The sequence below is a fragment of the Engystomops pustulosus genome, chromosome 10, assembly GCF_040894005.1.
Source record: "Engystomops pustulosus chromosome 10, aEngPut4.maternal, whole genome shotgun sequence".
NCBI classification, from domain to species: domain Eukaryota; kingdom Metazoa; phylum Chordata; class Amphibia; order Anura; family Leptodactylidae; genus Engystomops; species Engystomops pustulosus.
The window spans coordinates 9,994,956-10,007,548 of record NC_092420.1 but is presented as its reverse complement, the minus strand read 5'-3'; the positions used below and the strand labels follow the sequence as shown (position 1 = coordinate 10,007,548).

Below are 12,593 nucleotides of genomic sequence, written 5' to 3'. Positions count from 1 at the left end.
ACTCACCCTCAGTAGTGCAGCCACATGCTATATGTACACATATAAACTGACTGCCTCTTATCTGCTTCTCGGAAAGCTGGGTGACAACTCAATATGGCCGACAAATCAGCAGCAGAACATGTTGTCCTCCTCTCATCCTCACAGCGTTGTGAATAATCCATTAGATTACATGAGCGCCTCTCATAGAGGATACTAAGGGGCCCCTATAATATGTCAGCACAGGGGCCCCTACTCTAATGTATCACAAGTCTCATCCTGTGGTATAAATATCCTGTTCCCACACAACATATCAGGAGCAGTAATCAGATCTGCTGCTCCTACATGGTGGAATAGTCCGTCCCCGGCTCCCGCTGCGCCCCACGTGTCCTCCATGTTACCCCCCCAGGATTCCTGGACGCCACTTTCTAGTCTGTGCTTGTATCTGCTGCTGGACTATATAAAGATCAAGACTGCCTGTGCCGGTATACGATATCATAGGGGCCAAGAGAGAGAGAGAGGGCCCGGGACTTGGAATCGGTAATTTAGGGTTTTCCTTAAAGGGTTATTTCCGTCTGATTATAAGGTGACTGATACTGATTGGATCTGCAGCAGGGGCCCCGCGGTGCAGGGACAGACTGGGAATAGTCTATAGGGCTATGGTTCTGTTTTATCAATAAAATAATAGATAACATTCTGTCTGCCCACAACCACCACTAGGGGGAGCCTAGGACTCTACTGCATACAGATTATACATAACACTGGCGGATATGCAGTGGGTTTGGATCTATATATCACACGGTGAAGTTTCTAGCATTGTTTCATGTATAAGTGGAGAATTATACATCTCTGGGCGCAGGTATATAAATCCTCCATTGTTTTCTCCTGTACAAATCTTTATCCAGACCCTACATGTCTTCTGCAGGATCATGCCCTGGGCTTGGGAATGGAGAAATACACTTAGGTGACAGCGCAGGAGTATGGGAAAGTTGGGTGGTCACTCCTGAGGGAGCGGTAGTGGGGGCTGTAATGGTTTTTACCATATTTGCAATATGTCTGCTTGCTGTCAGTGATTGGAAACAGAGAAAGGAATCTAAGACTCTGTTCACACTTGTGCTGGACACGGCCGCTGTTCTGCTCTATCATGATACCAGGTCTTGTACATGGCCGACACCTGCAGCTCCTGCAGAACCCCATCAGCTCAGCCTAATACTTGTCACAGCTGAGCATTTGTTACTATTGTATCCGGCCCAGGCAATTGCTGACAATGACACACAAACTGTAAAAGTTTGCAACAATGTATCTACATAGACTTCAACATGAGGGAAGGACAGCTCTGGAGCACAAACTGCAGCCACATAACATCTCTAGGGCAGTGACCCCTGCCCCGGGTCATATCCCTGACTGCGTGTCACAGGGCGAGTTCCTCCGCTTTTCCCTCTCGCTGATCCCGCGGCAGGACATGAAATATCCAGCGATGAGAGAGCGATTGTCCGCCGGCCAGCACACCGCGTTCCCTGCCTTTTGTTTGGGGAAATATTTCCACATCCTCTGAACAATTTCCAGACGGGTTTATTGTCCATTTTAGGATAGAATTTTGGGCAGAGAATTCAGGGTCGCTGTGTAAGGGGTAGCTATAGGGGTCAGGGAGGTCAAACATGAGCACAGGACCCGCTATCATTGCCACTGCCATTGCCATAGACGTTGTATCCCTGGAACCATTGCTATGTGTCAGTCCACACTGAAGTTCTTGAATTGTATTCCTGAACCAGGAGGAGCAGGATGAACACTGTAAGGATACAGTCTATGAGGCGCCATTGGATATCCTTGTGATGTCTGTGAGGTGTTGGACAGACAACATAAATTATGGTTTATGATTATTAATACAGTAAATGTATGAAAATCGAAAATGCGCTGCGCTATCAGAGAGGGGACGTATTCTGCTCGGTTACATTTCTTCTCTGTTTTGCAGAATCATTAACCGCAGTCCTGTCGTCCACATAATCTGCTCCTTCCACAACAATGTCACAGATTAGGCTGCAATATTAACCCTCTCCTCTCCGCCTCTTATATTCGCTAGGCGAAGCGCGTCGGCCCAGGATCCGAGCAGAGCGGCTCCACCTAGTGGTCCAGAAAATAGTCACAGGGACGACAACAGAAATTTTGTTTGAAAATGTTTACAGGCACAGGAGAAACATCTCTGTGACTTATGGGAATCAGAGAGATACAAATTAATTGGTCCGTCCTTCAGCCTATATGGAGAGTCATATAATGTCTGTACATTCCAGATTTACATGTTGTATCAGCAATGGCTGGTAATACCTGCACCCAGACCGGCCCGTACTCTGCAAGGACCGGCACTGGGCGGCTGTTTTGGGTTCTTCTCCATGTCTTGGGCTCATCTGGTTTATGTCCAGTATAAGGAGAAGAATTTGTTCTGCGTTGTGTTAGTGTTTCTTGTAGAAGGGAAACACTGGAGGACGGGACATAGAAGCTTCTTATATCGGACTGGAATAAGGGGCTGGGGTGACGCCACCAGACCCCAAAATCTTCCAGCACAATACACACCTGATGAGCTATGATTGTCGTACATTGTCAGTGTGGTGGGATCTGGGCCCCCCTGAACTTGTTGTTCCTGATTGGATTTTGGGTGGCATTAAAATTACCCCATTTTATCAATGTAATGCTGGTATATAAGAGAACCCCGATGTTTAGCATCAGGACCCAGTGAACATACCCCGGCAGGGCAGTTCTTGGGGACCCAATGGTCCTTTGATGTAATAACGGAGCACTTTTGGGGGTCTGGATGCTGCCAGTCACTGAGGACACCAAAACTGCTACATCAAAGGACTATTGGGCCCCTAGAACTAACCCCACCCCTCAGGTCCTATGTCCGCTGGGTCCTGATATTAAACATCTGGGTTCTCTTCTCTCTTTGTAGATAAAATTCGGGTTATTTTATGCATTGCCTGCGGGTTTCATCTCCCTTCAGTATTGATTATGACTGATCTGTAAGGAATGATAAGAATTATAAGAATCCAAACTTTCTTGTATTTCCTGCAACTTCCTTCATGTGCAGCGACCGAGAAAACCCCGAGAGCGTCAATAGGTAGGAAAAAAAAAAAACCCTCAAAGTATCGGGGAGACGTAGACAAGATTGTACAACATGAGGGTCCGCAGCCCCCACTATCCGGTATAACGCGGGGAGCGCCCTCCCCCCTTATCTACAGATATAATGAGGAGCCGATCTATAGGGGCGCAATGGTATCTGCTGCGGAGGAGGATGCCCCCAGTATTAGTGGCACCTACTAGGGAGAGACCTTTGTGTTTCTCCTCTCTCATTATTAAGTCGTAATTCGGTCCCAAACCTCAAATGCGCTGATGATGAAAGAGTTCTGGACAAGTCTTCTCCATTCACTTGACTCTGCCGATTCACCACGTCCTGACACTACATCATCTCTCAAGGACCCAGCACCGAGGACACTCACTACGTCTATAAGTTTATGCTTCAGATGTAGCAGAGCTGACTTTACCCATAAGTCATTAGGATTAGATTGCACCCTCAGCTCTGCTACATCACCGTACAGTCTTGGTAACCGTGCGCCTCCATTGTCGCTCCTCTCATACAGGTTACTATAGATTGTACAGGCAGGTGTCGTCTCCGTGGTCCACGTGGATTTCAGCCCCGGGGCAGAGAGACCTGTCTACACGTCTGTTTTCTGAGAATCTTATCAGGTCAGCAGGTTCTCCTCTCTGCAGGGGGAAGATTCCTTATCCTCAATCTTGTGTTTGCCTAATAAATATATTGATCTGAAAGGTTCTGCACCTTCAGCCGGATCCTTGTACCCTGCAATGTCCTGCCATGGAGCCATGTAGACTGCAGCGCTGACCGGGCCTGGTGGCGGATCCGGCCCATTGAAGTGGTGCCAAATGGTCTCCACTGGGTTCTGGTCTTGAGAGTTAGACACAGGTTATACCCAGGAGCCCGATGGCGTCTCTTCTGGAAAAGCCAAGTTATAAACACTGGAAGCAAATTCACACCTCAGATTGTCTGAAAGGGTTAAAACCCCAAAGGGTCCCGAGAGGTCGGGGTAATTAGGGTAGTCCTGATAATCCCGCTAAGCCCAAAGCAGAAATATCCTTTCTAAAAAAAACGCACAAAGCAGAATTATTGTGCGGGGATTAGGGCTGATCCCTGTTATATCACCGTGTACACAGGCAGCGCCGATTGTGCAGTTTATGACCCAATGCTGACGGCGCCGGCTGCTAATAAGCCCAAAGTCACCTCCTATAGGAAACCCATCATCTTAGGATGGGAATGTGGTGTCCCCTGGGCCTGAATAATGTCCTCAGGGTCACCTCCACCCAAACGCAACCAAGTCAGGACAGACCCCTCTGGAAGCTACAAAGCATCTGGTTCTGATGGGTCACACTGTCACATCAGAGCAAATCCGACAGAAATGCCATCCCCGGACCCTTGTGACGAGATTATTTAGAACCGTCCAGAGAAGAAGAACCCTCCGAGACGTCACCGTTGATGGTGAGGGATCTTCTTAACCTTCCTCCATGTGGGTTACGGCCTCAGTCAGGAATTACTTCCGGATAGAAGCCAAATCCATCACCGAGCTCCAGATACTGGACTCATTGGGGCACATTTACTAAGGCCCCGGCGCCAGTGTTCTGTCGGACTTTGAAGGTTCCTTGTAGTGTAAACTCCTTGCACAGGAACTTAAGAAGTGTCCGAGCCACATGTGACCCTTTTGTCTTGCGGCTGCACTATTCTTCATGTACTGCAGGGGGTGTTCCGGTGCTCCGGACTGTGCGCCAGATTTAACAAAGTCCGACAGAATTATGTCACACGCCCCAAGTTAAAGGTGCATTAAAAAAAAACTTGGTGCACTATGTTGGAGCAGTGCAGGGGGCACCAGATTCATGAAGAACGTGCACCAGAAATCCTGAATCTGGCGCCCCCTGCAGTATACACAGGACACTGCTCTTAGTAAATGTGCCCCATTGTCTCAAATACTTGGCAATGCCGAAGCCTCAAACATTCCAGCCCCGCAGCGGCTCAGGCTCAGGACGAGTCTTTCTCTTCTTTCCAGACCAAAAATTCTACCTGAAATCTAAGGACAGAAGGCGTCACTGCTCCGGGTGCAAGTCACAGGCCGGAGGTCACAGAACCTCAACATACATCCTTCTAAGGTTCTGATGTGAAAAATGAATCTGGAAGAGACAAGAACAGACCCGACCACTGATCAAAGAAGTCCCAGCGCAGAACAACAGAGGGGATCAGCAAGGGATACTACACACAGTGATGTCACAGTACAGGGATAATACACACAGTGATGTCACAGTACAGGGATAATACACACGGTGATGTCACAGTACAGGGATAATACACACGGTGATGTCACAGTACAGGATAATACACACAGTGATGTCACAGTACAGGGATAATACACACAGTGATGTCACAGTACAGGGATAATACACACAGTGATGTCACAGTACAGGGATAATACACACAGTGATGTCACAGTACAGGGATACTACACACAGTGATGTCAAAGTACAGAGATAATACACACAGTGATGTCACAGTACAGGGATCATACACACAGTGATGTCACAGTACAGAGATAATACACACAGTGATGTCACAGTACAGGGATAATACACACAGTGATGTCACAGTACAGAGATAATACACACAGTGATGTCACAGTACAGGGATAATACACACAGTGATGTCACAGTACAGGGATAATACACACAGTGATGTCACAGTACAGAGATTATACACACAGTGATGTCACAGTACAGGGGATAATACACACGGTGATGTCACAGTACAGGGGATAATACACACGGTGATGTCACAGTACAGGGATAATACACACAGCGATGTCACAGTACAGAGATAATACACACAGCGATGTCACAGTACAGGGATAATACACACAGCGATGTCACAGTACAGGGATAATACACACAGTGATGTCACCGTACAGGATAATACACACGGTGATGTCACCGTACAGGATAATACACACGGTGATGTCACAGTACAGGGATAATACACACGGTGATGTCACAGTACAGGGATAATACAAACAGTGATGTCACAGTACAGGGATAATACAAACAGTGATGTCACAGTACAGGGATAATACACAGTGATGTCACAGTACAGGGATAATACACACAGCGATGTCACCGTACAGGGATAATACACACAGCGATGTCACCGTACAGGGATAATACACACAGCGATGTCACAGTACAGGGATAATACACACAGTGATATCACAGTACAGAGATAATACACACAGTGATGTCAAAGTACAGAGATAATACACACAGTGATGTCACAGTACAGGATAATACACACAGTGATGTCACAGTACAGGGGTAATACACACAGCGATGTCACAGTACAGGGATAATACACAGTGATGTCACAGCACAGGGATAATACACACAGTGATGTCACAGTACAGGGATAATACACACAGTGATGTCACAGTACAGGGATAATACACAGTGATGTCACAGCACAGGGATAATACACACAGTGATGTCACAGTACAGGGATAATACACACAGTGATATCACAGTACAGAGATAATACACACAGTGATGTCAAAGTACAGAGATAATACACACAGTGATGTCACAGTACAGGATAATACACACAGTGATGTCACAGTACAGGGATACTACACACGGTGATGTCACAGTACAGGGATAATACACACAGTGATGTCACAGTACAGGGATAATACACAGTGATGTCACAGCACAGGGATAATACACACAGTGATGTCACAGTACAGGGATAATACACACAGTGATGTCACAGTACAGGGATAATACACAGTGATGTCACAGCACAGGGATAATACACACAGTGATGTCACAGTACAGGGATAATACACACAGTGATATCACAGTACAGAGATAATACACACAGTGATGTCAAAGTACAGAGATAATACACACAGTGATGTCACAGTACAGGATAATACACACAGTGATGTCACAGTACAGGGATACTACACACGGTGATGTCACAGTACAGGGATAATACACACAGTGATGTCACAGTACAGGGATAATACACAGTGATGTCACAGCACAGGGATAATACACACAGTGATGTCACAGTACAGGGATAATACACACAGTGATGTCACAGTACAGGGATAATACACACAGTGATGTCACAGCACAGGGATAATACACACAGTGATGTCACAGTACAGGGATAATACACACAGTGATATCACAGTACAGAGATAATACACACAGTGATGTCAAAGTACAGAGATAATACACACAGTGATGTCACAGTACAGGATAATACACACAGTGATGTCACAGTACAGGGATACTACACACGGTGATGTCACAGTACAGGGATAATACACACAGTGATGTCACAGTACAGGGATAATACACAGTGATGTCACAGCACAGGGATAATACACACAGTGATGTCACAGTACAGGGATAATACACACAGTGATATCACAGTACAGAGATAATACACACAGTGATGTCAAAGTACAGAGATAATACACACAGCGATGTCACAGTACAGGGATAATACACACAGTGATGTCACAGTACAGGGATAATGCACACAGTGATGTCACAGTACAGGGATAATACACACAGCGATGTCACAGTACAGGGATAATGCACACAGCGATGTCACAGTACAGGATAATACACACAGTGATGTCACAGTACAGGGATAATACACACAGTGATGTCACAGTACAGGGATAATACACACAGTGATGTCACAGTACAGGGATAATACACACAGTGATGTCACAGTACAGGGATAATACACACAGTGATGTCACAGTACAGGGATAATACACACAGCGATGTCACAGTACAGGGATAATACACACAGTGATGTCACAGTACAGGGATAATACACACGGTGATGTCACAGTACAGAGATAATACACACAGCGATGTCACAGTACAGGGATAATACACACAGTGATGTCACAGTACAGGGATAATGCACACAGTGATGTCACAGTACAGGGATAATACACACAGCGATGTCACAGTACAGGGATAATGCACACAGTGATGTCACAGTACAGGGATAATACACACAGCGATGTCACAGTACAGGGATAATGCACACAGTGATGTCACAGTACAGGGATATAGGCTACATATGGGGCAGGGTGTAAAATATAGCAATAGATTTGTTTCTCTTTTTAGAATAAACTATTTGAAGGCCAAGTGGATAATTACAATGTATCGGATGTATATAATGTATACACTGGGTATATACGTTGCAGGGGCTGGAGTTTATTTAGTTGTTAGAATAGAGAACATTTCACTTTGTGCTGTGCATGTACGAGCGCTGTGTACACAATACGAGCAGCGGAGGTCATCTCAGGACAACCTCCGTATATACAGGGCAGCCTCCGTATATACAGGGCAGCCTCCAGATATACAGGGCAGCCCCTCCGTATATACAGGGCAGCCCCTCCGTATATACAGGGCAGCCTCCATATATACAGGGCAGCCCCTCCGTATATACAGGGCAGCCTCCATATATACAGGGCAGCCCCTCCGTATATACAGGGCAGCCCCTCCGTATATACAGGGCAGCCCCTCCGTATATACAGGGCAGCCTCCATATATACAGGGCAGCCCCTCCATATATACAGGGCAGCCCCTCCATATATACAGGGCAGCCCCTCCATATATACAGGGCAGCCCCTCCATATATACAGGGCAGCCCCTCCGTATATACAGGGCAGCCCCTCCGTATATACAGGGCAGCCCCTCCGTATATACAGGGCAGCCCCTCCGTATATACAGGGCAGCCTCCATATATACAGGGCAGCCCCTCCGTATATACAGGGCAGCCCCTCCGTATATACAGGGCAGCCCCTCCGTATATACAGGGCAGCCCCTCCGTATATACAGGGCAGCCCCTCCGTATATACAGGGCAGCCTCCATATATACAGGGCAGCCCCTCCGTATATACAGGGCAGCCCCTCCGTATATACAGGGCAGCCTCCATATATACAGGGCAGCCCCTCCATATATACAGGGCAGCCCCTCCATATATACAGGGCAGCCCCTCCGTATATACAGGGCAGCCCCTCCGTATATACAGGGCAGCCCCTCCGTATATACAGGGCAGCCTCCATATATACAGGGCAGCCCCTCCGTATATACAGGGCAGCCCCTCCGTATATACAGGGCAGCCTCCATATATACAGGGCAGCCCCTCCGTATATACAGGGCAGCCCCTCCGTATATACAGGGCAGCCCCTCCGTATATACAGGGCAGCCCCTCCGTATATACAGGGCAGCCCCTCCGTATATACAGGGCAGCCCCTCCGTATATACAGGGCAGCCCCTCCGTATATACAGGGCAGCCTCCATATATACAGGGCAGCCCCTCCGTATATACAGGGCAGCCCCTCCGTATATACAGGGCAGCCCCTCCGTATATACAGGGCAGCCCCTCCGTATATACAGGGCAGCCCCTCCGTATATACAGGGCAGCCCCTCCGTATATACAGGGCAGCCCCTCCGTATATACAGGGCAGCCCCTCCGTATATACAGGGCAGCCCCTCCGTATATACAGGGCAGCCCCTCCGTATATACAGGGCAGCCCCTCCGTATATACAGGGCAGCCCCTCCGTATATACAGGGCAGCCCCTCCATATATACAGGGCAGTCTCCATATATACAGGGCAGCCCCTCCGTATATACAGGGCAGCCTCCGAACACAGGGCCATTGTGCCAAATGTAACCAGGATCGCTTGATAATCTGTATCATTTAATCTCATCCCCCAACCCCCTTAAGACACCCTTGTCCTTGTCGGGGGGTCACCAGCTACCAGTTAGTTATCACTTGTCCGATATTCGTGTGTGTCTCCATTAGGCTACATTCACACTAACGTATGGGGGACGTATATACGGCCGATATACGTCCCCCATAGGCAGCAATGGGCGCACGGCACCCTACGGGAGCGGTACATTGCCGCACACGTGCGGCACCATACCGTTCCGTACCCGGGAAAAAGATAGGACCTGTCCTATCTTTTCCCGTAATACGGCGCAAGCTGCTGTTATTGGCCCCCGATTCCCCACCCCCACACCTTATCTTCTGACATTGGATGTAACACATTCATCTCTTCCTCATTATCAGCGGTTAATAAATTCCAGCCCCATCACCCCCAAAAAAGCAAAGATATATAACCGGTTCTCATACCCCCCAGCCCTCTCACCGCAGGAGGTCACAGGGTTAATACAAGCAGGACCTGCAGATGTTTGCACGGTGGCAGGACCTGCGCAGGTTAATGAATGGCGGCTGCAAATTTGTTTTAGGTTTTGTATTATGTGAAGTGGTAATTGTGTTACACCGGAGCTTCCACATGACTAATGGGGTCTTAAAGGGGCAGACGGGGGGTGAGGGGGCACCACATTCTCTTCTTACCTTCTTATTCCTCGTCTCCTCACTGGGGTCCCACAGATTTTGGGGTAAATGATGGATAGATACACATTAATCTTATACATTATCTGTTACATTTATTTACCTGTCAATAACATTTTTGGCAATAAAGTAGCAAATAACGTTTTGCAGAAATAGAGGTTTTAGGCAACTTTAAAAAAAAAGTGGGTGGAGAGATACTGGGGGAAAGCGGTGCCCTGTCCAATCCACGGGATCGGGGATAACAAGCTGAGACCCCCAGCAGTCCAGTAACAGGGTCCTGCTGCTCCGTTCAATAGCGCTGGAGCTACAAAATGCAGAGCACAGCGCTCAGGTATCTCTGACACTTCCATTCACTGACTGCAAGCAGAGATCTAAACACTGATGTATTGTTTAATGCACAAAATGAATTGGATAGGTTTAGTATGTGATGTGTTAGTAAGATACAGAGCACATCGCAGAGCCCGCGCCGGGGATGACCTACGCTGCGGACGCTCTGGGTTCCGGAGGATTTGTCCTCGTTGGGTTCAGCTCCGATCACTCATCACATATTATCCATGGGAAGAAACAACAGGACAGGAGAACGGGAAGGGGAAGAGCCACGTAATGGCCACAGAAGGGCTTCACACCTAAAAACCCATCAGCAGAAGAAACCGAACCTACAGCATTTTCCCAAAATTGAATAGAGAAAAGTTATCACCAAACTTTTCTGGGGTCCTGCATGGCATCGTTCTCCCAGTGTTCTATGCAGATGTGATATTAATATAATCTCTATGGTGGCACTAGGGATACGCATCAGAGAGACAACAGATAAGTGTGCACATACTGCCCCCTAGTGGTCACTGACAGGTACTGCTAAAAAGAATTCTTGACGGGCCCTATAGCCGCTTCTGAATGGTTCCACCTTCCCACATTGTATACTCACACACACAGGTTACAATCACACATTCATCCAGTAATGCTGACACATATAGAGCATATACACATCACATACAGGTTATGTACAATGTGCAGGATATATCTATATAATGGCACACATCCTCTATTCTGTACTGTGTCAGGGTTGATGATGGGGCCCCCTGACACTGCGGGCCCCCTAGCGGCTGCTGCCCCTGTAGTTACGCCCCTGCTGGAAACAGAAAACAATGAAATGGAGTCCTGATCTAACCTCTGGAAACTCTTTGGTGACAAAGTTGTGGGCAAGAATCCTTCAGCAGTCACAGAATTATGGAAGAGCCTGGAAGAAGAGCGGAGCAGATCCCAGCAGAGCCGTGTGATAGACCAGTGATGTCCTGTGCCCGCTGCGGAGGTCCTGTGCTCTCCCTACTGACTGGTGACTGCTGGGACCTGCAGAACACGTCGTTATAATCTCACTCTGAGCTCCAGTCATTGCTGTTCTATAATTATCATCATCAGAATAAAAGGTTTTATGGTGATACTTTGGTAATTGTGTAAAACCCTGTTCTAGTGACCGGGAGACCCCTTACACATCCATCCAATGGTCATCAATGCAGATTACATCATTGCTGAACAGATGAGGTGATGAGACCTTGTTCCGTGATAGTGATCTCTAGTGATCTGTATAATGGGGCGACATTTAGGACGCAATGTTATGTTTCTGGGGGGCATAGTTACATGGGCTTCTGGGAGTAGAACCTAAACACACACATAAGGGGCGGCTCCAGATTTCAGCGGGCCCCTGGGTGACAGAGCCTCAGGGGGCCCCTTTTAAGTGAACTTACATGCGCCATTAACAATTCAGAAACTAAAACAGTCTCCTGGTCCCTAACATATTCCCTAGTTTATCCTCCCAAACAGCAGTGTCAGAGCAGTTTTGAGGTCATTTAACAAACAGGGCAAAGTAATAAAACTGCAGCTTCAACACTCCTAAGCTGCTGCAGAACATCATAATACACATCACTGCTGACACAGAACCCTCTCTCCTTCTCATGTACATTTGAGGTGATTCATATTTTTAGTCTATAAACCAGCAACAGCCGCACGCGCATACGGGCACATGTGTAGACAGATACACTGCACTCGGTAATACACATCCATACCCCATGGTGTGTGCAGCCTCCACTGTTCTTCTCCTCCTCCTCCACCTCTTTGTCCCGATTACTGAG

At 47.5% G+C, this 12,593-nt stretch overlaps 1 long non-coding RNA gene across 2 annotated transcripts in view; it reads left to right on the top strand.

The window, feature by feature from the left end:
* The window catches only part of LOC140104709 (uncharacterized), a 127,926-nt gene that overhangs the window by 100,642 nt on the left and 14,691 nt on the right, over positions 1–12,593 (top strand). Inside the window, exon 6 of one of the 2 annotated variants that reach the window (XR_011850385.1) lies at positions 2,057–2,205. The exons of the other annotated variant lie outside the window; for it this stretch is intronic. This is a non-coding gene — a long non-coding RNA (uncharacterized lncRNA). Of the gene's footprint in view, positions 1–2,056; positions 2,206–12,593 lie in introns of those variants that run through there. 2 annotated transcript variants of the gene reach the window in all.